The 27992-nt window shown below is 36.6% G+C and overlaps 1 long non-coding RNA gene across 1 annotated transcript; it reads right to left on the minus strand.

The window, feature by feature from the left end:
• Positions 1-1613: 1613 nt before the first annotated feature.
• LOC113994802 lies at positions 1614-26238 on the minus strand. Its single transcript, XR_005562994.1, has 5 exons — positions 26153-26238; positions 19916-20059; positions 18716-18777; positions 17514-17605; positions 1614-1772 (listed from the first exon to the last, which is right to left on the minus strand). It is a non-coding gene; the product is annotated as an uncharacterized LOC113994802 (long non-coding RNA).
• Between the last annotated feature and the right edge of the window lie 1754 nt (positions 26239-27992).

The following is a 27992-nucleotide window of genomic DNA, read 5'->3' on the forward strand; positions in this document are numbered from 1 at the left end:
AGAAACACTAAACAACTTCAAGAAAAAACAATTAGAAGAAAACAAGGCTCTTCACTCTGGGAAAGACAACAAAGGCTGCACGAATCTCCGTACTGCTGTTCTGGGGAGACATTAGAATCCTAAATCACTGTATAAAGGATAGAGTCTATACATAAAATCACACAGGGCTGCCTGTAGAGTACACAGTTTGCAGCACTAGATGCTGACTGACTAAAAATCAGTAAAGATTACTCAGAAGATGTGGGCTTATGCACTGATTTTAGGCAGATGAAATCATAAGCAGTAGGACAGGTCATGTCCAAAGTTCTGTGAAATTCCCTTGAATGATTTATCTCAGAAATTTTTACTGAAGGCCCTGAACACTCTATCAGTGTCACCTATGCTGATTTGTTCATTATCAATAGGTGTAGATTTTTAGATTCCTTAATATTAAGGTCAACTCTGGGGCTGGATGTTGATTTATCTAGCCATCAAAAATCTAACGTGTCAACTTGGAACTCAGGATGGTAGGATGAGATTTACCATTGAGTGAATTATAAAGGAAGAAACTTCCAGTTCTGTTTCAGACTGTTATATCTGCTCTGATTATTCCTAATTGTTGCACCCAGCTCATAAAAGCAGGGTATCTTCTTGAGCTGAATTGAAAGTTGTAGTCTTGTCTCTGGCAATAGTTAGGAGATAAGCTTTTTTTTTTTTTTTCATTTTAGAGGTGTTAGTCTTGCCATTAGTAAATTCACAGATAATGTTTTTCCTTCTGCTGAATATGCAGAATGTGACTTAGAACTGCCTACATGCTCCCCAAAGAAGGAAGATGACAGTGCAGGGGAATTTATTTCAAAGCAAAATTGTATTGCCAGCAAGAGAAAATTAATAAAGTTGGGAATTCCTAGCAGAGAAGCTTTTAAGACTCCTCAGCTTAAAACTATTCCTCTTTCCCATTCTAGTCCAATCTCTGAAGAACAGCAAAATTATCTGAAAAAAAAACCTCTGCATAAATAATTGATTTCCTTTACTCTAGATGTGGATTCTTTCTGAATAAAAATGTTCTTGTGGAGTACACTTTGTAAGGCTGGAAGAGTGGAGGATTTGGTCTTTTGTTTAATACACGATTTCCTTTGGTTTCCCTGGCTGTGCTACATAGTTTTGGCAAAGAGAAGCTCATACGCAGCTCGTACACACCCAATAAATGATGGGTTTGATGATGGGTTAATGATTTGAATTTGTATCACAATTTATTTCTTCTAAATTTTATTTTTAGCTCATGCCAAGGTTAGGTCTAGGCATTTCTGCAAAATTAGAGACTCTGGGGATTAATATAAACTCCAAAATCAAGGGAGAGAACCATGTTAGTAGTGCCTTTGCACATTTCTGAAGACTGGACACAGAGGACCTGGTTTTACCTTCTACAGAAAGAGCAAACAGAGGTATTGCTTCTCTGAGGTGTAGCTGATACATCACACAGTCCCTGATAATTCATGTACATGTATTCACGTACTTGATAGCCCAAAACAAGAGTGGTTGTTTCCACAGGTCTCTGCACTAGAAAAGAAATATCCTAAAGAGCGTGAGGAAAACTTTTATCACATATATTAGTTTTATTTTAATGGAATCAGATCACAATCATAGGGCACAATAATGAACAGCTGAACATTACAGGGATAGGAACAGAATACTGAGAATTAGCATTTTGTACAGTTTTGTATTCCTCTGCTGCCTTTCTGCCAGCATGGATGGGTGACTGGTATTACCTCTGGTCCACCTGGAACTCGGGCCTGTCAAAAAAATACAAATCACAGTATGAAATAATCAGCTCATGAAAAAGTTCAGGCTGAGATTTGTTTCTCATTTGTCACATCAAAAACAAGAAACCTTTTATTCAGGAAACTGGAGAGTATTTGACATTAATCCTGCCGATATGCAGGGAGAATAAATGAGGAATTTTTGTTGTTCATGTGTTCGTGTAGCATATTAATGATTTTGATAACAGCATGAGGATATTTGGCTACTGTCTAAAATTAAATTGTTATGGCCACAAGACTGCTTCTCTCAAACATTGTTCTAGTCAATTTGTATGATCAATTGTTATATGATTGTTAAAAACGTGAAGGACAAGATCAAGCATATCTCAGTCTATGGCAAAAAAATTATTCTCTTTAAGTCTCATTAAATCCATTTAGTTTATTTATTGACAGATGCACACACCTGCTTTCTTTTTTCTCCTTTTTTTTTTTGGATCAGCAACCCATCTTAGATATTTGTGTGGCATATGTGTGCAATAGTTTTTTAATGATGCTAATTTTAAGAGGAACTAATTCAGCATACTGAGAAGAAGCTACATAGAGAAAAAGCATACAGCCAATTTATTTTTTAAAAAAAGACGTTTTTTGTTTAGACTAACAGTCCTCCTACAGAGGTTGAAAAATGTAACTTAGACTAAATTTAACTTTGCTACAGTCTCCAAAGATAATAATGTGTCCACCTTCTGACAAAGTAAACTAAATGACACTTGCTTGACTAATATTTACCATCATTCAGGTCTCACGGGAAGGACTATTCATGAGTGATGGGAGTTTGGAAAGACAAATACGTACCCTTCATCTGGCAAAGGCATGTTATTGGAAGAGACTTATGAACTGCAGTATTAATGCAAACCACAGGGCCATCTCCTGAGCTATTAGGGGTGGCTAGAAGATGGTTAAGTTTGTTTTGTCAGATATTCAGAATGATTTCCTTCTGCTGAGTGATTGACTAGAATTGTTACAATGCAACACCTCTGTGTGGAAGCTTCACCAATGGAATCTGAGAGCAGAAAATCTGCTTTCTCATCTATTAAAAGTCAGTCTTTTGCTTTGAAAGTCTTGCTTGCGTAAGAGAATCAGAATTCTATTTTTTTACTGTAACACTTCTTCATCCCTTGGCTTGCAAAAAAAATGACTTCAGGATAGCCCACTCTTTTCCAGTTGGTTAGTTCAAGAATCTCATCTTCATTTTTGCAGTTAGGAAGCACAATCAGATGTTCAGTTAGAGAAAGGCAGACCTAGAGCTGGGCAGAGCTGTTTTCAAGGGTAGAAGAGAACAAAGAAATATCTGATGCATGTTAGACACCATGTTTAAGAAATGTGGATGCTATTGGAGCAAAATAAAGAAAAAACAAACCTCTGGGCAGTTCATGTAAAGCTTGGACAGAGCCTGACCTGCCTCAGCCCTGACACCTGCAGACACAGGACAAAGCCTGTGGCCTGTTATTGTCTACAGCAATTTTGTCCTCCTGCAAAAATGGGATTTCTTTCCAGTCATGGCATGGAGGTTACAGCTTTTAAACTTGAAGTGTTGTAACCCTGTGGAAGTGAATGAAATGCTCACTTTGGTGCTGCCTGTTCTGGAGCAACACTTTTAGCAACTGTAAGCAGAAAATTAGGAATTTATTTAAGATAATGAGCCCTATAGTACTTTCATCATGTAAATGCAACTAGGGACGTACTGAAATCAAGATAATTAAATTTTATTGCATTAACTTGTTAAATTCTTTTAATGGCATTAAAGCCAGTAGATGCATTTTTCAAAACTCTGTCTGAAAGACAACAACAACAATCAGTGTCTTACTCGGTTCTTCAGTTTCTATTCTGCTCCTGAGCACTTTCATGAAGGAATAAACAATTAAAGAAATGTATCTAGTATAAAAAACAAACCACTGTTACAGTTTGAGGACTCTTTCCTCTCCTAGACACCACATCCCCATGGCATCTCTCAGCTTGATTCACCACCTCTCAGGATCTTTATGTCTGTGTGTAAGACAGCAAAATTTCACTTCCATTTTTCAATGCCTAAGTAATAACAAATACAGTATCCTAATCAGAAGTAAATGAGTGATGTAGTGAAGACACTGCTTAGAAATATTCTGGAATAAGTTAAATTCATGTAGTTGTGCATAATGATGGTTGATTAATATATGCACCATACCTGTAATGTGAACTTTGCTGTTTCTGACCCCATTTGAGGTTTAGCTTTATACCCAGGTCTCTTGGATGGGCAACTAAAGAGATCCAGCAGAGACAACACTCTGTGCTCTGTGGTTTGTATCTTGCACAAAAAGCTTCACAGAAAATACACAGAGCAGTGGGTACTTGAACACAGGAGCCTCCCATTTTTTTGATGTTCATTAAACTTCAATGTCATGCTTAAATGAGCCTATATTTAGCTCAATTAATTTCTATGCCTTAAATAGAAGTAAAGTTCCTTCATCAGGAAGTTCCTTATTATGCACAGATAGGGACTGAGGGGCCTGAAAGTTTAGTTCTCCCACAAAAGGAGTTCATCCCTCTGTCTCAGATGTAAAACATGGGAAGAGATGTCTCAGAAGGGGATCCATATTAAATGTTGTTCATCTGGGCAGAAAACACTGAGGACAAGAGGATGCTGCCAAAATCTCTGAATTACCAAAAAAATACAGGTTATTAGCTCAGACACAATTTCATCTGACACTTAGAAATTCGAGTCCTATTCAAGGTTAACTTCACACGGCACAGATAAAGTTCTCACCATGTATTAAAGGCACTTGAGTGCCACCAAGTAGCGAAAAAGATTAATAAGGTCTGTTCAGTTCCCACCTGTTCTTCCATAGATCAATCTGTCATTTCTTCCTTTGATTTTAGTGCAACAAAACATAATTTTAGACCTGAATATAAATCTGACTTGCAGAGTTTACCCATTGAAACATAAGATATGAGACTATAAGAGAAAAAGCCATATAACAGAGTGCCTTCTTTACTGAAGCAAATCCTTTCTGGCTCCTTAGAGAGTGAGGCAGTGTAATGTGGACAGATTGCACTTCTTACACTCTGGAAGAGCAGTTTATTCCATGTTCTGACAGCATTTATTTGGATCTTGAAGAAATAGGTTATAGGAAGTATGGGGACAATGTTATACTTGCTATGAATTGCCCTCCTTAGGAATTTGTAATATAGAGTAATATCACTTAATGTCTTTTGAAGAATGTTTCTGGCATCATATTCTTATTTTGAAAAATAAATGCAAAGGGCAGTTTCATCAGAAAATTCATCAACCCAGCCCCCTGGAAAAAAATCCAAACCAACACTGGGAAAAACTGTAACTGGTAAGAAAAGTCTGGGTGGGGATACAAGCAAGTAAATTATCTGTACATGTTGCATTCTAGGTACACAGAAACATCGATTATTTTAGGTTGGAAAAGACCTTTGCACATCGTCTCTTCTACCCCCTTAAAATAAAGCTTATTTTGCTGAGGTTGTTCAGCACTTTCCACTTTCGAGTTTTGAATATCTCCAATAATGGAGATTTCACAGCCTCTCTGGGCCCTTGCTCCAATATTTGACCACCTTCAGCATGAAGAAATTTTTGCTTAACTTCAATAAAAACTTTCTTTTGCTGCAACTTATGTCCATTGCCACTAGTCTTGGGAATCTCAGAAAAGTCTGGCTCCATTTTCCTTATGAAATACTCATTAGTTAACTTACACAAGATATTCAATCTCTCATTAAAAAAAAGATACTGAGAGCCTAAAACTGGGCAAACAGTGGTCCAACAAATGCCAGGTAAGAAAGAGCAATCATTTATTTTGACCTGCTGGCTGTGTTTTTGCAAATGCAGCATAGTATGAAGTTAGTGTTCTTTGCCACAAGGACACATTGCTGTATCATTTTCAACTTTTCCCCAGGACCCACAGACCTTTCCTGCAGAGTTTTTTACTGGCCCTGTGATGCCCTCCCAGCACTGCTGCATGGGGTTATGGCATGCCAAGGATGTGTCTTTGCATTTGCCCTTGCTGAACCTTGTTGGCAGGTCTCTCTTGGTTCATTTCCTTCAGTCTTTTGGGAGGGCAGCCAGGGATCCAGTAGAGTTGAGCCCATTCATTGTCACCTGTAAGCTTGCACAGACACCTTCCACCAACATCCAGGGAGCCAGTGATGTGGAACACGAGACACTGTGGTGACTGCCTGAGTAGTGCCACTTTTAGTCAACTGCCAGGCAGACTTCAAACAGCTGATTCACTTTCAGGTCTGAAAGTTTCATCTTACTTTATTTTTAGAGTAATTTCTTTATCTATTTAAGGAATCCCAGAAATTAAGTATCATTTCATTGCTTTTTATATATAATAAAATTAGTTCTTTGCAGAGCTCATTGAGAGTACAGCTAAAATAAGCGTCTCATACACAGTATGTCTTGATTTTCTACCTGGGAATATTCCATTGAGGCTGTATAGAGCTATATGGGTAAAATTTGTCATGTTCATTTATATCACAAATGACATAATGACACCGGGGCAGAATAAAAGACATGTTATACCTTTTCATCTGAAATTTCTAAATCTAGCACTCCTCATGGTACTGTAGCACCCCCAAATTTGCTTTAGGAGTCTAAGTCAAAAGCAATCCATACTTTTCACTATCTGTAAGTGATGGTTGGCTGACAGGTCCCAGAAGCTCAGATGACCCAGACTGTCACAAATTCTTATCTCAGTTCCAGGCTTTAACCATTACCATCTTCATCTGACATCTTCAAATCAGAAACTTTTACATTTTTGATACAGAGACATCAATTTCTGGTGCTAAAAGTAATGAAAAGAGAGTATTTTAAAAGTAGTAGAAATGGTGTCCTTTCACTCTGTTTTCTACTGCCTTGAATATCAGTGTTCACTACATGAAGGCACAAGAGTATAAATAAGAGATTTGTCCACGCAGAAGTTGAAACGTTGTAATGAGATGGCAACACATTCAAGACAGCAAATGTTTGTAACAAATAACCCCTGGCTCTATTTATCACTAGTCTGGGATATCTAGACACAGACACTAGTCTTGAAATGGGACCATAAAAGTGAAGCCAAACACATTCAGAAACCCTTTTTCTGATAAGAAAACTTCTCACAGAAGTTTCTGCATGAGTGAAATGAATGTACTTCACTGAATAGTACCAACAGTAGATAGGAAAGCTTGGCAACTGATTATCAGCTCTCTGGGGGAAAGAGATCTAGTTATGTTAGAAAAGGAGTCACTGAGGTATGTTTGTCAGTAAAGCAAGTATGCAGGGAAAAATAATTTACTTTCTGAAACCAGTACTCCTGAACATGTATCTAGATGAATACAGTCTCATAGCTCTGAAAAATCACACAGTAATGTCAGTCTCTTTGGTAGCCTCAGACCTTCTTAATTACAAAGTTCCAGTAAGGAAACTACACACAGTCAGGCTTCCTGAAAGATGTAGGCAATCCAGGCAAGGATGTCGTTGCATTATGCCATAATCACAAGTTGATTTCATCAAGTGATTTAATATACCATGTATTAGATTCAATTCTTAATGTACCTAATTCAATCGGGGGATGTTTCTGGTTTGAAAGGTGACGCGTCTTGATTGGAGTGGGGTGCTGGATGCTGTGGAAACTACATTTCCTGCAGCAGAAGCAGTTGTTTTGCTGAATCTTATGTAAGATTCAGGAAATGGTATCATGAATTTAATGTCATTTAAATTTCATTTAAAGTATAGTCTACTGCACAGACTTTTTTGTTGCAATTCAGTATGAAATCACACATATTAACAGTGTGCTAGTTTATTTTCTCTCTTAATTTTATTATAAGTGTGTTCTGAAACCAGAGGTATTATTTTCATGGAATAGAATAATCATATTGTCAAAGAGCTGTTGTGTTTTGGTGTACAAAAACACACAATGTGATTTAATAGCAAGCAAAAATTACTCCATATGGTGATAGATGAAATGGAGATGTTTGGGGTAAATGTGGAGAACTCACACTTGACAACCACCTTATATTTTTAAAAATTTGCCAAATTTTTCTGCTAAATTAGCAAACAAAATTGAGAGGATGTCTTTGTAGATAGTCAACAAAATAATAAATTTAATAATCTGAATGACAGATCAGTCAAGCTCAGTCTGGCATCATCCTCAATCTCCCTGTGACTCTTAACATACAAGTTTAATGGATCAGAAAGATGAGAGAGGCTGGGGGTCAAAGACAGAAATAAAATTTAGCACATAGGGAGAAAAGAGACAAAACCATATATATTACAGTAATATGAGCCAGAGGTAGGCTGCTGTATTTCAGGCTTAGGCTGAAATATTAGGCTACCCTAGTGCAATTGCAACAAGTGCAATACGGCAAGAAAGAGCTGGGTTTCCTAAGCCAGAAAATGGAAAGGAATGTTTTTCCTGTTATCACTGGAATGTTTGCAGAAAATGTCTCACTGTTTTTTGTTTTATTTGACATACTGATCATCTTCAGAAAAGGCAGAGACAATAAGGCTTGAAGAAGCTGTACTTCTTACGCCATTCATCCAAGGTGTGTGTGCTCCCAGTTATCCTCAAGTCCTACTGAGTACATTCCCCCAGACTAATAGGAGCAATGAGGAATATATTCCTGTCCTAATTGTCTTTTGCCATAAGTGGAGTCACAAAACAGCTGAGCAGTTTTTCCCAAGGGATCATAAAAGGCAACAACCTGAAAAAGAGAATGCAACTGCAAGGATTCTCCTCCTGTATTTCAGGGAAACTCTTTGTACCATAAAACATAATATTACTGGAATAACACCAAAAGAATGAATCTCCATTTACTATATAAATAAAGAAGCATAATTTCTGTTATCACACATGTTCTGTCTCATGTATTCACAAGCTTTCTCAGTTCTCTAAGTTTAAGTCTAAGAAGATGAAAGTTTTAACCTCTGCTGCAACTAATACATTAACCATGGAAGGCTCCACAATAAATTACTTTTTCTTTACCTTTTCCTGTCATCATGCAGATAATAAATTGTCTTCCTAATGTAACCAGTTTTATTACATTCTTGAACTTAGAAGAAGACAAATAATCACCTTTGCACCATTAGACTTGATTAAGTTAAACTCAGAAATTCGAACTGGAAAGCACTGAACTGTACATTTCATAAGCCAAGTTTAAATGAACATGAATATTTTACAATACTTATGACTTGAAGGGGTTTATGTTTTTACAGTTATGCAAATAATTTTCCTAGCTGTTTTCTACAGAAAATTAATGTCAAGGACATATTTTACAGCATGTAAGATGACACAATACAGAGAAATAAAAGCAACCAACCATACAGGTGAAGTTCTGCTCTTAAAATGCAAATCTAAAATGTTCCATCTTTTATACCTCTCTGTGTTAAGTGGTACTCATACAAACTAGGGTACAATAATATTAATTCCATTAATTCAATTTAATCAATCTTCTATGAAAAAAATTAATGAATGAAGATTAATTTTTGGATGAATGAACCTCTGATTTTCAGTTTTCACTGTACATGCAACTCTTGTTCTGAGCTTGTGTGTAAGTAAACATGAAGTGGAATGTTTTGATATTTTTGGATCCAAATTGAGAACACTATACTGAATATAGAAGGGTAATATTAGAGAAACTTTTCTCACTGACCTTATGTTTAAAAATTGAAGCTTCCAGTAGTTTTACACTCCCTACATTTTTTCTTTTTCACTCTCTCTTTCAAGTTTTAACTTTCCATTTAATGAATAGTTATAATTTTTTAGGCTTTATAATAATGCAAGTTATTATGAAAATCTTCATTTTCTTCTTGCCTTATATCTTAATGAGTCTCCAGATTGTTACCTACATGTATACAGATACATATATTCACAGTGAGAAAGAAAATGAGTTAGATGAGAAATACCTGATAAGTACTTCTTTGCCTCTGCATGAATCCCTTTACAATCTGGATCCATGCTTTGAGAGTAGTTAAGGTTGTTAACAAAGCTAAAGGAACCTCATAGCCAATTAAAAAGAAATTTCTTTGAATTTCTTTTTTTCCTACAAAGGAATAAGGATATAGGAAGGTTCTTGGATATCCATGTTTCAATAGACACGTTGTTAAACTGTGTGGATACAAATAGAAAGCTTGATATTTTGCTGAGGCTGCCATAGGGTGTAAGGTGAAGAAAATTTGGCGGTAGAGTCAGCTAAGACTGAAACATCATCTTCTTTTTATGATTCATCTTTCACACATTTAGCTTGAAAGAGCAGCTCAGAATAATTCTGCTTTGGAAAAGGGGGCTTCCAAGGCCTAAAAACATGAGAGACTCGGACTGAAAACATACCCACCATTGAGGCTGGATTGTAAGCATTGTCTTCATGACCAGAAAAGCTGCTTGAAAATGTGTGGTTTTTAATAAGTTCTTCCCTGAAATGGAACAACCTAATTTGGTTGCTCTGCAGGATTATTTGATTCTGAGGATGCTTAGACATTGATTCATCAAACCAAAATTACTTACAACAAAAGGTTACAGGTGCCTACTAGTTCATAAGATAACTATTAGCCCCGATTTAGGTTTGAAATTGCTATAGATTTCTCACATTTTCAACAACCTGTACCTTTGCAGGAACTTACCAAAAAATAATGAAACAGCAACTCAGGAAAATCATTCATTAACATCTGTACTTGTCTAGAATATGTCTTGACCACAAACACTTGTTGTTATATTTCCTATTTTCTCTAACACTGTTAGGAAAGTTATGTATTGTTTCTCAATCACATTTCTGAGGGCAAAAAGGCCATTTTCCTTGCCTGCTGCTATAAACCTCTGATAACAGATGAATAGGACAGGATGAACTCCCACACATCTGAATTTCTGAGCATGTTCCTCTTATTGGATGTGTGTATCCTAGTGTTTAGTGCAAAACAAACCTCATATGTGCAAACAAGTTCATTAAAATTGCAAGAGCCTGTAGCACATTTGTAACAGCTTGCCCAAAGGTTAGCATTTATAGTTTTGCACTGCCAACATCCTGCTTTTATGGGGCACATTTGTATGCTAAATTGCCTATTATGTTAAATTGTAAGTTCCCATTTAGCAGCATCAGGAATAAGATTTGACTATAAGTGTTTGGATTTTATTAGTGCTCTGCTAGTCTTCTTAACAGCTCAAACTTTTCTACAGGCTGAAAATTTGCTGCAACCTCTACAGAGGTTCTTGAGTATGAGGTGTTTAGGAACAGCTGAGGATAAGGAGCATGGGAAGAAATGTAAGGCACTGCTCACTGACTGGAAAGTGCCTTACTGTGTCTCACCTTTACACGAGTCCTAAATGTCATGTTTAAGCAATGATTGCACCTAAAACAACCTCAGTAACATCCCCTTCTCGAGATAATGAGACCAAAAAGGTCAGCTGAAAATATTCCAAGAGGGACAGTGTTCTAATTGGTAAGTAAATATGTCTAGTTGCTTTTTTTTTTTTTGCTGTAGATAACTTCCCAAAGCATGACATAACAGAATGAATGTGATATACCAACCAAGTAAACTGAAGGGGCAAATTTTAGCTGCATGTGCAGTTCTCAAAGGTAAGAGAAATGTGTTTGCTAATGAAACTGTGTATCACTCAGACTCCCCTGGCTAACAGGTATTTCTCAGGAGATCTTGGGACTAAGGGAGTTACCAGTACCAAAAAAGCCTTTCAATTCTAGGTCACCAGTTTGCCAGAGCAGGGGCCTGATTTTGGATATTATTTTAAAAGCCTCCATAAATATTTGCTTTCCTTAGCAGCGACTGATTATGAAAAGTAACTTGACAAAAATAACAGAAGTTCAAGTCCTTCACTCAGGCTTTCTCTGCAATAAAAAAAAAAAAAAAAGAAAAACAAAAACGGGGAGGAGGGTTTGTGAAATTTCTTTTTGAATTCTTCTGTCAAAAATAAGACTGTGAGAACATAAAGTTGCTCCTCTGCTCCTAATCTTTCAGTAGCATGCTGGAAAACATCATTCGAAGCAGATATACTGATGTACTTCACAGAATGACCAGGCCAGGTTTATAGATTTATTTAAGTTTACATAGTGGGTGTAAATTGTCAAAGAGCTCGGGAAACGTAAGCTGTTGAAAACCATTATTGTTGTAATTATTAGAACTAACTATTCACCCCAACCACAAGGGGAAAACACAAAAATGAAGTTTCAAGTTGTTTGAACAGGAAAATAAATATTTTCCAAGATGCACAAATACTTCTCTGATATAACAGGATGTTCTTAGAGGCAAGTAAGAATGATAAAAGGAATATAAAGCCTCTCAGTGCTATCCAGAGCTGAGGAGGGCTGCCTCAGTTGCTGATTAAATAGGATTGCAGAGTTGTGTGCTCTGCAGAACTCAACATTTTTCAATGATTATAAGAGTTGGAGTAAGGAAGGTGCTTTTTCTGTGTAAAATACAATATCATTTCCAGGACACAGAGGTCCCACATGAAAGCTCCAAGGTCTCTGTAGGAATCTGTCTAGCTGAACACACTGACTTTGTTGCCAGTAAAGGCTGCAACCTCCAGCAAATGCAGACAGTGCTTTACCTATTAAGACAATCCGTAGGGGAGAGACTTGAGGAAAGTAGCTCAGAAAGTTTTTTTTTTTAAAATGACCTATTTAAAGTTACATTTTTTAAATCATTTATGGAGAAGACTTAGTTAATGCTACTTAATCAAAGTTCCCTGCAAATAACTTAAAGGTGACAGGTCAGCAAAGACATGCTTACTTAAAGACTGTATTTTAAGATTTAAAATGCTAAGAGTCTTACCAAGTATAATCTGCTAAAAATTAGAATAAAGCATAAGAGAAGTTCAAACCTTATTTATTTCGAGATCAAATTTATTATTTTTTTTGAGACCTTGCAGGCAAAGAAACAGACAAGAATTAACACAGCAACTCTTTCTGTAAAAGCACACAGTCTAGCTACACTGGTGGGTGGATGATGATCGCTTTTGTTATCCAAAATGTTTCAGGTTTCTGGCTGGTTATTCTCTGTGGTCTAAATGGGGTTTAGTGTTTTAGGCAGTGGAAATTATTTACTTTGGGAGTTTGTTTTCTTTATGCACACATGATGTGACAACATCTGTAAATACACTGCAGCACTGTGCTATTTCCAAATTCTTCTTGGTTGTAAATTTATTTGTTAAATAGCTGTTGCTGCAGTTTGAAATGAAAATGGTGACCTTAACAAGCACTATCATTATTATGCCTTCAAGGGACTTACCCACACTCTCTTTCACTCTGATATGCTATGTCTGAGTAACTTGGTGTTCTGAGCCTATTATTTTGCTGAAGTCACTGAAAAAAAGGTGCTCTGCATTGCCCTGTGTCGCTTTCTTTGGATAAATTTCATAATAGAATACTGCACAGTAGGATTCTGATTTCAAGTTAGTAACTTGAATAGTATTGTAATTAGAAATATCTACCTAGAACTTCACTTTTCCTATGTCAGAGTTATGTGGTGAATATGTAATTGGAGAACAAAGCCCAGGTGATTTTCTGCTTTTTGTTAGGATAAGGAAGAAGTGTGGGCTGTCCAGTGAAGACATTACAGACTGCTGGAAAGAGAGTGAGTTCATTGTTATAACATGGTGCTCACAGCTGGGAAAGGAAAAAACACCAGCTAATGAAATGGAACGAACCACAAGTTCAAAATGCTAGAGAAGACTTGACATAACCACTGATATATTACCAGCCTAAAACCAAAATATAGCTCAGCCTTGCAGCCAGGTCTGTGAGAGTGGCAGGGTCTGAATACCCATTTTATATCTGAACACTCTTTGAATTCCAACCAGCTCAATAAGGGAAGAGTGGTGTTCTGAGAGAGGAAGGAAGACTGAATCATTGTGTATTCTCTAAACCAGTGCTATCCCAGCAAAAAATAATCCAGTACAAGTTTTAGATCCATTTGAAGATTTGTGATGGATATGTGTCAAGCATATTGAGAACAAAGCAGCAAATCCAGACAGATTTTAAATACCAAATGATGTTCTTTAGTTTAGAATGAAGCAATCAGTGTTTGGGGAATGCTTTTAAAAACACTGTCTTTCCTTCTAGAAATTACCTATTCAGGGCAGGAAATTTCTGTTTGATTATTTCTACAGGTAAACATTGCATTTATTACATTCAGAAAACAACAGAAATTTAGATAGCTGAGCCTACACATATTCTTGTAGCATTTTCCATCTCCTTTACATTTATAATAAACATGAATTATATATGGAGACAACCATGCTTTGTTTAAACTGCTGCACTAAGTACTCCTTGACAGCAGTAAATCAATGGTTTGTTTTCTCATACATTTGAATGAATGTAATAACTGGAATAAACAATTAATCTGATGGATACACAGGAACTCTCTGCAGCTATGTAGAAGAATAATACTGTTCCACTGTTCATACATTTGTCATTTGTTGATGGTCACACTTTATTGACTTTACATATTATTTGTCTAATTATTTGATTCTCAAAGTTATTCTGAACAATGTATTCAGCGTTTGCTTGAACTGATGTCTGAAATTTATTTTTTTTCTTGATCTCCAAATAATAAGCCAATTAAGATCAGCTTTGGAAGCTATTAACCAGATTCCAGTTTCTATTTTTGCCACCTAATTAAATCTAATGCTCCTGGTACTACAGTGACACTTAGGCAATCAATGTGTTAATTTTTTTTTTAAGAAATGGTAGTATTTGTATAAAATATATACACATACATGTATATGAAATACTGAATATATATGTACATATATATATATCTACATGTATATATATATATATATTTACACACATAAAAAATACCAATGACTAGTTGCTTATTAACTTTAAAGAGCAGCATGAGCTCCAGTTGGGCTCTAAGGCTGTTTGGACGTGTCAGGAGAAAATAAGTGAGTGAAATTGTTCAGAGGAGCTTTCATTAGGCTTCTGCTACCTGGCGCCCTGGAGGTGTCATGGACATTATTAAATTAATGGAGGAAACAAGGATGGATGTACAGTGACATTCTGTGGACAAGCATGAAACATTAGATAAGAAATTCACAGAGCTTGTTCCATTTTGTAGCTCCTCATTTTAGAAATGAATTTGAAGCACTTACACGAGAGAAAGAAATGCAGGATGGAATGTTCCTGTTCTGGTTTCTCCATCTTTGCCAAGTGAAATGAAGGAACAAGGAACAAGGAAAATGATCTCTTTAGAACTATTACCCATCATTCTTGCTGAAGCTCTTGGATTTATTTTCATTAAATACAGAAATGGTGCACTTAAAGAAGTTCCTGGAAAAGTGCTGATTGGGATTGGCCTTATGCATACACAGACCTGATTGTTACTCACCGAGGCATTGAACAGAGTCAGTTAATAACTTAGTCTTGGGCAAACAAATAATTTACCAAGTTTAAGGGCTGGAACAAGCAAGTAAGACCAGTGTACCTCACAACTAGGGAGAAAAAATTAGGTATTTCTCCCCCACGAAGCTTCATAACCTCTATTTTTACATTAAGAATATCAACTATAACACGGCAGGCACATAACTGAGTTCAATGCATGGAAGACATTCTTGGTTTCTTTTTTGAGGCTGACAGTGACCAAATCTGTTTGGGAAAGGACAAGCCCAAAAGCATGAGCTTGTCTTTGGTAGGCAAAAGGTTTAATGGATGGCAATGCTGTGAAAAAAATTTTTCTTTGTTTCCTGCCAACCCTGTGAAAGGATTCTGAACAGTTTCTGTGTAGTCAGTGGTATTGATGTTTAAATGATCAAAAACTCAGCTTTGAACTTTTTTGTCTTGAGGCCTGGAAAATTTCTTCTTCAAAAATGAAACCAAGCCATTGCAGAGCTGCTGAAAAAACAACCTCCCATGGATGGAAGTATATGTTAAAAAAATAAAAAAATCTCAGAGCCATGTAAGACTTCTCCTAGAGGAGACGTGAGTTGCAGTGCACTGTAACTGAAAACTAACACAGCTAAAAGCCTGATTCTGTTTTTTGTTTTCTTTTTTTTTTAGTTTTGATGACTAAATGGAACAGGTAGGGCAGTTCTCTGAGAGATTCTGGGGCTCCATATCAAGTTTCTGTGGTCACTCATCATCACAGGAACAAACATAACGTGTGTACCCAAGAAGTGATTAAGACACTTGCCTGAATGAAATAAGAGGAGGAGGGAGATCACAAAGCAAACACCAACAAGGTGAATCTCCATATACTAAATGGGCAATATTTTGGCTTAGACTCCAGATTTCCCTGATGTTCCACTGTCTGCTGGACTGTTTTTAAAAAAATTAAAAATTACGAAAATAATTCTATTTTTTTAAATGGTATTCAAAATGTTATTTGCTAAGAAGTGTTTCAATGGAATATGCTATACACTTATAATCTACTATTCACATACTCTTTGCATTACATTTCTTCTGCCCTTTTGGATAAAGGTCAATAGCTCCTTGTACCTACAATAACTGCATTGCAACAGCTGTATTAAATTTAAGAGGTCCAGTGGTGTTGCAGTTCAGGAATCTTTTCTCTGAAAGTGGCAAAGGCTTGTCTTTTGATGCAGGCCTTTCTCCCTAGTCCCTGCTGACCTCACCAGGAATGCATCCTGAACCAAGCTTTCTTTATTGGAAGCCAAGTAGAGAAAGTAACTCTCCTCAGGATCCTCCTGCTATCAAACTAGAGGTCAACCAGAATTTCCCCAACCATCCTCCTACTCCTCTTCAGCAGCACCTTAGGCATGGACTGAACATTCAGCAAGACACACATTTTTAGGCCTCTCCCATCCAACTTGCCAGCAGTGCTGAGAAATGTAGGGCTTCTTTTCTTCTGACAGCAGTGTACTCTGCTGCACAAAACTCACACCACCAAGAAATTGAGTCTGTGACACAAATGTTCAGCTTTTTCATAGTCACTGAGAATTATTGCTCTGTCCTGCCGTGTGCTGAGCCTGGCTCTGCATCAGCCTGCCTAAACTGGGACTGCCTGCAAATCTAGAACTCTAGACTCAGGATTTCTCTTGGTGTCTGGCATGTACATCAGTCTGGAATATGGGTGTTACAAGTTTTACTCTTCATGTCCAGAAAGGGGTTTATGATTGAAGAGGATGGAGCAAAACATGTCACAAATTATTTCTACTGAGAAGAAATAATCTTATTAAATTCACTGCTTCCTTGGTAATTTTTATGAATAAACACAGAGATCCCTCTATTGATGAAGAAAACATCAAGACTTGTTTAATTTCAGCCTTTTTTCCCCTCTTTGAATTCTCTCACATTGCTTTTCCTTCTACTAGCTATCAATCTGTTCTTACTGTTTAGATTATCCTATCTGCTTTTCTTTCCCCCATCTCTCCTCCCAAAGCTCCACTAAACCAACAAACTTGTGAACCTTTTCGTTTAACATGAGCTTTTATTTCAGGTCTATCACCTATTAATATGTACCCCAAAGAGAGATTGGAGTGTTGGAATTTATCATACACTAAAACAACAGCCAGATGTTTGCAGGTCAAAAATCCCTGCAGCCTGGATTTTCTTCATGCCAGAATATAAAAAACTGAATTGAATGTCCCCCTTTTCCCTCAGGCAACAAACCCTCTTCATTTTGTCCTTGAAACCTCAGTGGCAGAGCTACTTCATGAAAGGAACAGAGGTATTTTTCCCGTAACTGACGGCAGACTGGTGTCATTTGCCATAAGGATCTGATATACTTTGATCCTTAAGGTTATTCACTGTATTTCCACTTACCGAGGCACTTACGCTCTCTCTCCTGCCTCTTGTGCTGTCACATGTATTAGTGTGCTCACAGATGCAAGTGGGCATTCCTAGCTGAACTGCTCCTGCCAAAAGAGAATGTTCTCTTTTAGTTTTAGGCTGTGCTAAAAGTTTCTCAGAAATTTTCAAGGATATTGGCCATGCTGAAGTGGCTACAGTCACCGAATTCTGACTTGGTGTCTCTTCTTTCATAATAATTTTAACACTTAGTCCTTCATTTGGTAACATAAAAGATATGGTAACTGTGTATTTTCTCTTTCTATATTTTTTTGTATTTCTCCAAATTTCTCAATGTCAAAAGGAAAATTAAAAAGTCTATTTGAGAAAATTGAGAAGCTGACTAGTCAAAAACTTCCAAAGGTAAACTTTTCCATGTTTACAAAAAACGTAACTATCAAGTGAGAGAAATGATTCAAGTATGATGGCTGGAAAAGGATGATGATTACCAAAAGCCAAATGACAATGAAAATAAAATAAGACTTTGAATTAAGATGACCTAATTTTATTTCCCTTCTCCCACTGACTGGCTCTAATAACTTTTAAGGACAAAGATGTTCTGCATGACCACACCGGTATTGCATCCTCTTCTAAGATGTGAGTCCTCCTCTGCATTTTTTTGAAATATAGTGAAATTAAAATGACTGATAATTGAGTTTCTAAAACAGTTTGGCAATCAGAAAGGTGAGCCTGGCTTTCACACAGCCAAGAGACTTGCTGACAGGAATTTTTATTATATTAGGGGGAAAAAAGTCAATTCCCAGACAATCTTTCCTGGATGACCTAAGGCCTGGGTGTCCTTACATTTTTTTAACCTCTCTACAGATGTTTGGTAGAATGGGGACAGATAATTGAGTGCAGGATCAAGTCTTATTCCTGGAATTGCTTTTAGGGTTAGTGAAGTAAATTTTCTCAGTCCGATAACATCAAGAAAGCTTTAAGTAAATGAAACATCTTGTATTGTGGTCAAAGAGACATGAAACATAGCACTGTAGTAGCCAAAGTGGTCATATTATCAAGAAATATGACAAAGGAAGCCAATAGCATTCTCATTTGAAAGTAAATAAATAAAAAATTATCGTAATCAGAATTCAGGGAGGGAAAATTGATCCTACTTTTGAAATCCATAAAACTACATGCAGTAATAAAATGTGTTAAACCCAGGAGGACCTACTCACTGTTTCCTTTCCATGGTGTACTCATTGCCTGCCTCAGTCCTGTTGAAGGTGATAATTGCTTGCTGCCAAAACAAAAAGAAGAGCAAACCGTTATTATTCCCATGGTAGTAACATGGGGGGTTTTCTTCAGTGAAGGAGCATGTGTGCTCCATTTATTTGACTTTCTGTCAGAAAATTAGATGTTCCTGTGTTTGTTTTCTGCTTCCCAGTCACTGTGCTCACAGCACTGCATTTTCTAGTCGCCCTGGTGCACGGGCTGACATTGCAGCGCCACAGAATAGTCTGTTACCTTCTGTCACATCTGCTTAGATCTAAAGTGACATGTATATACTGAGACACAACCTGATGAAACACAGCACATCGGCAACATAAAGTCATGCTCTTTCTTGGCCTTGGGGACAAGTGTAGAAACTGAAATTCTAATGCAAAAGACACTGCAGGCAAAAGTGCATTTATTTACTGCAGTCATTGATTAAATAAGAATATTCCATTTCAGCAACGAAAGTAGTTGGTAATATTTAATGAAAACATTTGCTGAAATGTGTGATTTCAACATGTGTTTTTTCTCATTGCCTATTTTGCAAATGTTAATGGGAAAGTCATAAATGAACAGAGGGCCAATCTAAGTCATTCCTACTGCTTGTTAGAAACCCATTGAATACATGCTTAAACAATGTACAAACCTTGTTCTAATTCCATTCATGGAGTGAATTTTGTGCTGTAGAAATAATTTTTTTATAGAAAGATCATATATAGAAAGCATGTCATGACAGATTTATCAACAAATTCAATTAAACTAAGAGCTAGAATGCCTGGACTAGCAAAACTGTACAAGAGAAATTGCTTCGTGAAGTTAATCATAATGCATTATATTTAGTGATGATCCAGCCTTCTTTCTGATTCAGGTTAAGATTTAAAAGAGAAAAAACCCAAACCAACCAAAACCTAAATCATAATACTTTGCACTGCAAAAGCACAAAAGAATACAATCCTTTTAAACTTAACATGAACTGAAGGCTCATAAAACTTTGTTGGTAGAGGGTAATGGATGGGTGTGGCCAGGAAATGAAGTTCCTCAGTGAGAGGGTCCTTCTCTGCAAACATGTAGCAGATCTTGCACTGAGTGGTTCATCCTTAGAACTTCCATTTGAATTTATTTCTTAATTTTTAGGTTCAAAGGGAGAATCACCACACACTCACCTATTGATGATGTCATTGATACTTAAGAAATAAAGGCCTTTCCTTTTCTATTTGGGTACAGCTGGATCTTGGCTTGCTCATAGTAGTTATTAGGAGAACACTGCCTGCTTGTTATTTTTGTCCATGGTGAGTTCAGGTTGCTGTCTGTTTGTCAAATGACAAAAAAAATCAATACAAGTGTTGAAAAGGAACCTTGGGTATTCAACTTTGCAAACAAAGTTCTTAAATAAGCACCAAGAAAAGTAGTAATAGAAAAAAAATATGAATGCCAGACTTAATTACCAGTGTTCACATGAGGAATATTGCTTTTTCAAGTATAAAGAACAAAGTGGAAAAAGCAAAAAAGGATTTCCAAGGAAACTAAAAATGGACTGATGACATAGATTTGCATTTCAGCTATGGCTATCCCCTTTCATTTAATACTGATGTATCTTAAATGATTCGTTCATACAGAGGAAAATTAAGAGAGAAAAATTAATTCCTCATGCTGAAAATATAAAAAAAGTCATGATTTTTATTTTAGTTGTTGGCAAGAATTATTGAATCACCTGTATAATCTTTTAGCTTCTAGCCTTTGAATATCTCAGACCATTCATCTGGGCATTCTGAAGATGAAGAAACTTTAAATAATTTATGATCTTCTCAGGAAAAAAAATGGCGAGTCTGCAATATTATATTTTGGTGATTTCTTTCTTTTCCTTTAAGCTAATTCTACAAAAGAAGTAAAACATATGGATATATTCCTTGCCTGGTCCTGAATTAAGATACTGATATAAAAATAAAAAGAGGTAACAAGCTGGATATTGAGTCACTGGACTGAGTATACCTCAGTTGTTTGGCTCTCTACTATCTTAATTTGTCTCTAAATTTCACATGGATTTTCTCATGATTTCTAGTTAGGTCTAAGAATATTTTTTATGTACCTTAATTGATATCACAAAGCAAAAGGCTTAAAAAAATACGGAGTCTTTTCAGAGCACATAATTCACCTGAGAAAAACTTCCCTACCAAAGTAGAATTAATGATATCCAGTGTCAGGCTTTTCCAAGATTCCTGTCCCATTTCACGTATAATTTCAGAGTTGCTTGCCAAGACAGAGCTGCCCAGCACAATTAGACTTTCATGTACTAACGAGAGCAGGAATCGCTGCCAGCAAAAAAAAGACAAGCAAACCAATCCTGAAATATAAAACAGTTTTCTGGGAGGATGAGAAAAGGTACATCCAAGGATGAGTTGGGAAAATAAGAAGCCAGCGCTGTGGTCTTTTGGTTATTGACACCATTTCACGGCAATATGTATTAGGGGAGAAAAGGACCCCAGTTATTAGAGACTGAGATTTGTCAGTTCTGTGGCTTTCAACTACAGCCGCTGGTGCCTGCCTTGTAAACACTTAGATTGTTAAGAGAAGCACGAGTTCAAATACAAGAGTCACAGGAGTTACTGTGATGTGCTACAAGCTTTGAACTTCAGTTGTCTTTCCCATTTCATTCTCAATCCATTGGTCCTTCTCACACTTTCCCAACTTATTCTCTTATAGTATTAAGTCATTTAACTCTTGATATTAAATTTTCAGGTGAGAAGAGAGCAGAAGAGAAGTGTGTTGATACTTCTTGGGGATATTTAAACAGGGAGTACCAGAATTTAGAGACTGGCCAGAGAATAGTCCTTTGTAGATTGATGCAGAATCATGTGGAGAAAACTGTTTGGAGATTGTGTATTTGTTTCATGAAGAATTTTGTTAACCTCTGTCTTTAAAAAGTTGACAAGGAAGAGCCACATTCTAAGCATAGAATCTGTTTACTTTTCGGTGGAGATTAACAAAATTTACCTAAAGTCACTGGACACAAAATGATATCTCAAGACAAAGTTATTTCTTTACTTCATTGTAAGAAAAAAAGATATTTATCTACAGCTGATTTTGCACAGAATAGTCATTGCTTTGCTACAGTAAAACAATGGGTTTGTTGGTGGTTTTGAACACCTTTTACAGTGAACACAAAAATAATATTTCCACACCCCTTTCAGTCCCAGTCAGTTTTAGTGCTTTCAGAGGTACCTTGGTAACATGCCACCAATGTGTACTGAAAATGAGAGAAACTGCTGAGCTAGAAATCCTTTTAATTTAAGCAATTAAAGAGGTACAGTTTGTGTTTATACTTTACACGTTATGCAATTAAAAAAAATAAATCAAAAGCTCTTCGGGACTGTGCTTATTTTTCAGTGAAATCATGTCAGCATCTAGTTACTAATAAGAAACTCTCAATAACAGATCCTTGCAAGAAAGAAAGTTGTTTCAGCTTCAGGCTGATAAAAGGATTATTAGAAAACAGCTTTTTGTGTGAGTGGGCATGGCTGAATGCTTAAACAATCTTGAAAAATAATACTTGAAAAATAATACTTTGATATCCTTCACCTCAAGCCCATATAAACAAGACTGTCTCGTCCCACTAAAAGCAAATGAGGACATATAACTAAATGTAATGGATTAAGGAGTGAATCTTGGACTGATGATAATGGCTGTAATAAGGACACTTATACACACAAATCGTCCTTTTGAAACTATGGTCATGCTAAGATTTTGTGAGAAGTTTTCCTAGTAGTTTTTTTTTAAAGCTATCCACTCTCAACTAACCACCCTTGCTAGGATTTTCTGCAGTAGCACACTGCACTCTGTGCAGACTTACTATGTAAAATACCAGCAAAAAAAGGTTGACATAATGACTCATTACAATTTAAATCTTATTACACAAAGCTTCATTCAAGTCAATATACATAGTAGAGAACCGCAGGGGTACATTTTAGCCTGGTGTGAGAGGAATGAGTCATACAATTCCTATTATGGGTAATAGAAGGAACACATCTCCTGCCTCCTGTAATCCCCTGGAAGCTCACCTCGCCTATTCAAATCACCCTGGGCCGTGGCTACTCCAACAAAGAGGCACGGTAAAATAGCTGCATTGCAAACTTTAAAGTTCATCTGATTCAGAATTTTTGGAAATGACATCACATTGCCTTGATGACTTAGTGCAAATCCATCACTGGCAGAGATGAAGACCCCTAAATGTCACATAAATAAGCAGAGACTTTCAGAAACTGGAAAAGGGAGGGACGTAAACCAAATTAGCATGGATCATGTTTTTTCTGTCCTCTCATTATCTTTGCTAGCAGACTGCTAACTTTTCCCTTCCTAGACTCTTATAAGCGGTGTTGTGCACACAGAAATAGCTATTACTGAACTTGGCCACTCCCTTCTTGAATTTTAGGATATATTTTTAATTATTGCTTTTTAATAAACTATGCCAGCTTATATGCTTATAGTTTTAGTTGCTTATTTTACTGATATCTTGTTCCAACTAATTAAAGGAAATCTCCAGGAAATCTCTTTCTTCTGATAAGTAGGTTGCACAAACAGCTTCAAGGAGAATGCATCCTTCCAGACATAAATCTGTATTTAGAACTGCCAAGTCTGTTTGCATATGCTGGAGTGATATATGTTTGTAACTTCGGTTTTATTTTATTATTTTAGATTCATGTACTGTTGAAAAGAGATATTATTATTATTACTGGGGATTTTTGAAAGAGAAAATATTTTAATTATGGACATTGCTACTGTAGATTATAATCAGGCATAGTTTTTACTGGGAATTTCTACATCAAAAAGGATCGAATTCTCAATAAAGTGCATCCTAGCTTTCAAGTTAACAAAAGTGATTCTTTTTTCAGTGCTTCAGTGCAATTAAGGGTTTTGATGTACGAATGTAAACTGCAAGATCCACCTGATCTTTCCAACTTTTTAAGTTTTCCCAGTTTTTGCAGGCAAGGAAACCCTAACTCTTAATTCAGATAGCTCACACTGCTTACAGAACTTTACACTTTTAAAAAAAAATCTCCAATTATCAGAGTGATATTTTGAAAAACAAGGTTGCTTCTGCTGTGAAAGCAGAGTCTAAATAAAAAAAAAAACCCAGACTTTATTAAAGATGAAAGCTATATGGGTCGTGTGTTTGAATTCATTTCCAAATGAATTCAAACAGCTCTTGCTAAATCCTCCAAGAGCAGAGAGGTGCAGGTTACAGTGCAGTGCTGCCTCTGCAGAATGGCAGCATCATCAGGAATTCAGCTTCACTGCTGAGATTTAGAGGAGAAGCAGTAAAGCACCCCTTATCCAAAGGGCTTGCAAAGGCACTTTCTAAAAGAGCAGGATTTCCATTGTGTCTGTGTTATGAGCTTGGCAGAGGTATTCATCAGCCATTATTGATTTAGAAGAAGGCATGGCTGGAGTAAGGAGGATTGATCTGAAATCTCCCTTGGCTGAGTTAACTGTTGAGGGATCTATTCATATCAAGATGAAGCACTGAAGAGTGACCTACAATGATAGGAAATGTGTATCTCTGTCCTTTTTCTTTACAGTGCATGTGAAAAACTCTGGCTTGCTCCTCAGATTGTTTTCTTTTTCTCCCTCCATTATCTTTCAGAAACATTATCTTTGCTAAGTTTAGCATTTTTTGATTTTCCTGGGCAATTCTTCAGGGAATTAGAGAGCAGCAGTTTCCTCTGAGATGATCTAGTGAAGGGGGAAAGAGTATTGACTTTCTATTCAAGCTGCAACCTTTCTTATGAGAAACCAAAGGTGGCAAAAGCAGTTTGGCTTAGCTGTGAGTTCTTAGCCAACCCTCCCTGTCCCAAAATGTCTCAGCATCTCCACAAGGTATTTCAGTGATCACTATTGCCATTCTTTCCTATTTATGTGTTGCTTCTTTTCCAGAGGAATCTGCAACTTGTCATTCTCAGAGACAGGACCATGAGCTAAGTGGACCCAAGAGGGCTGTCCTTGCTGAGGTCTCCTACCTGGAAAGCAGTGGGTTTGGACCTCTCAGCTCCATAATAATGTGGGCGACCCTTCATTTGCACAGTTTTCCCCAGCTTTCATCTTACATGTGCAACATCTTTCTGCAGATTTTACAAATCCAGATTAGACTTAGGGACAGCCATCTGAAATGTTTCTATTCCTCTCTTTGCATCCTTTCCTTTTTTTTCTTTTTTTCTTCTTTTTTTTTTTTTTTTTTCATTTCTGTCACTTCACAGATAACCTGTCACGTGCCTTCATGGCCTTTTCTCCAACTCGTCATTTCACATGAGCTACTGATACGTCAAGTGCCACCACTGATTAGCTTCTGATCTCAGCTTCTTCAGCTGTTTACTGCAGTTGGGGACAAACACATTTGTTCTTTGTCTTGTGCTGCTCTTCACAGTCTAAAGGTCCTTTCTACAAAAATACAGACAAGACCATTTCAGTGTTTTCCCTGCAGTCTTTTTCAGGGAGAAATAAGTACCTTCTCCTTATATGCTGCTCACTCCCTCTTTATGGCATCCAGTTGGCTAAACAAACACACTTATGGAGATTTTCTGTCCTCTAATTTAAACCCCAAACCTCTCAAATAAGTCTATTTTGTTATTTTCTTGTTAATCTCACTTAAAAAGATATTGTTACTGTTCCCACAGTAAACTTAGGAAAAGTAAGAGTGTGGGTGTACAGAACACATTTATTATGAGAATTAAGGAATTTATGATCTTCAAATTCTACACATATCAATAAATGTCTTGTATTTGGTGTACAGCTTGTGACATCTTTTTATTTCTGGTTATTGTAGTGACCAGCACAACAGATTCCCTGATCTGTAAGTTGGGCCCTTGTAAACTACAATACAAACAAATAATAATATTCTTCTCATTACTAAAGACATTAATAAAGACAAGACCAAGGAGCTACAGTTTAGGTATGTTTTGTAATAATTTAAAACAAATATAATTTTGATATTATAATATGGAATGTTACCTTTAAAGCCAGATTATTCAGACCTGACACCTTCATAAAGGAATAAATCGCAGGCAATCTTTTGAAATAAAGAATAAGCGTGAAATTCAATGAATCTGAGTATCTTAGAGATCTCATGATTTCATTACTTGGATTACCTTATCTCAGGATCTTTATTATTTTAAGTAGCTCAATCTCAAGAAACATATATGAACTTACTTCCCCCACTTACTGTGCTTTGCTTCATACGATGGAGCACCAGCTGCCAATGGGATTTTAGTCCCAGGGACCAGATTAAAGTCAATCTGAGGTAAAACTCCCTCAAAGTGCATAAAGTGGTTGCATTTCAGAGTCAAAAAAATTAAATAATCAGACAAAATGTGCCTTTGAAATTGTTAATCATGAGAAGGGCAGTTACGTACCTACATTTGCATGGATTCCTGTGAAGGGGACAATAGAAATCACAATCACTCTCTTAATGATTAATTAAATCAGAAAGGATGTATTAATAGTCCAGTTCTTCCTAAAAGACACAAGGGAAAAGTACAGAAATCCAGAACAGTGAAGGATTTGATACACAGCTGACAGCTTTTCTTTCAAAAAAAAATTTGTGTTGTGACCCAAAAAAAGCTCTTGAGAGTTTTATTACATTTTATAAACTTCTCATCTTTGCTACTGAAACCACCAGACTACTTACTGTGTTAAAAATAAAGTGATCACTGTAGTGAGTTCACCTTCAAATCATCTCATATTTCTTCTATACTGCCTTTACATTTATGAGTTATAGCATATTGATTTCCCCCTTCCATTGCACTGAGTTTGACTCTCCCTTAATAGACAAAATGACAACTTTCTTTCTGTAAGTCCTACTATTTGTATTTCTTTTCTTCTCTGAGCTCTAATCTGTGACTTACAACAGGCCTCTGCTCAGTTAAATGATGAGGTGCTAGTTCAGCTTAATATTGTTCAAATAAAAAAAAAGTCTAGCTGCCCGTCTGTTGTTACCAGTGCTTTTCTGACAGGTGTTCTTTAAATTATCCAACTTCCCAAGAAGTTGAACAGTGCATTATATTCACCTGAAAACTGTCCAGGTAATTATCTCATACAATATTAGATCCCCTCACAATGCTCAGTGTTGGCTGCTGTTCCTTGCTCCATACTCTGCAGTTCCAATTTGTTATTCCCCTCCTGTAATGTTGAGTGTAACTCTGAATTACTCATCACACTGCATTCATTCCTTCGCTGCCTTGGATGTAACACACAGGACTGGACTGCCATTAAAACATCCTTCATCAAATTCTCTTTTCCTTCCAAGACCTTTCTTGGTTCTCTAAGGTGGTTACAGGTTTCTGAGCTGTGACCTGAAAATACAGTGCAAGCTCTATTTCTTACGGTTAACAAGAGAACATGCTCCACAACATTTCTTACAAGTGCACCTGTCACCAGAGCCCCACCAACTTGTACCTCTCCCCTGGGTCTGCCTGCTCCTTAACTTACCTGTTCCCTGTCAAAAGCTTTTGTCAGATTTTGAACAGGAGAGGTGTAACTTTGACCATATCCATTTTTCATTACGAGATCAGGTGAGATATTAGACCCCAGTCACTTTTGCCTTTTCTACTCTTGTGCAGAAAGAAAAAAGAATTTCAGGCAGGAGAGATAGTACTTCACACAATGGAGAAATGTGGGTTTAAAATAACAGTTTGAGACAGAACAACATGTAAATAGCTCATTATTCTTTGAAACTGTGGACTGTCTGCATGATCAGCTTAGTGTTTAGCCCACAATGAAACAAACTTCGGGCTTATTTAAACTGAAATGAAGTACAGAAAGGTGAACCCAAACTGAATAAGAAGGATTTGGCTCCTTTAACGAGGTTACAAAGAGGAAAGAAAAACCTGTTAAGAGAACATATTTTGATTTTCTTTCTTTTAACCATGCCAGCTTCTTTCAGAAAAAAAAAAAAAAAAAAAAAAAAAAAAAAAAAAAAAAAGACTTGATTAAAGCTTATTCTTCAGTGCCAAGTTATCATCCTGTACTGATTGAGTCAAGTGTCTTGGTTTGCCTGTGCTTCTCTTTTCTTCTGAAGAAATGCCATTTTTTACCATTTACCGTCCTCAACCTTTGGTCACCTTTGGTCTCCTTACAACTTTTACAGACTTCTTTTTGGAAAAATTTCTTCATCAAGAGTGAAAACAAGATCAGCACCTGTTTTGGAGCAGAGCTTTTCTAACACACTGAATAATGAATGCAAACAGAAGGAGT

Source organism: Pipra filicauda, unplaced genomic scaffold (genome assembly GCF_003945595.2).
Source record: "Pipra filicauda isolate LSUMZ 115617 unplaced genomic scaffold, ASM394559v2 scaffold178_size1475342_pilon, whole genome shotgun sequence".
Lineage (NCBI taxonomy): Eukaryota > Metazoa > Chordata > Aves > Passeriformes > Pipridae > Pipra > Pipra filicauda.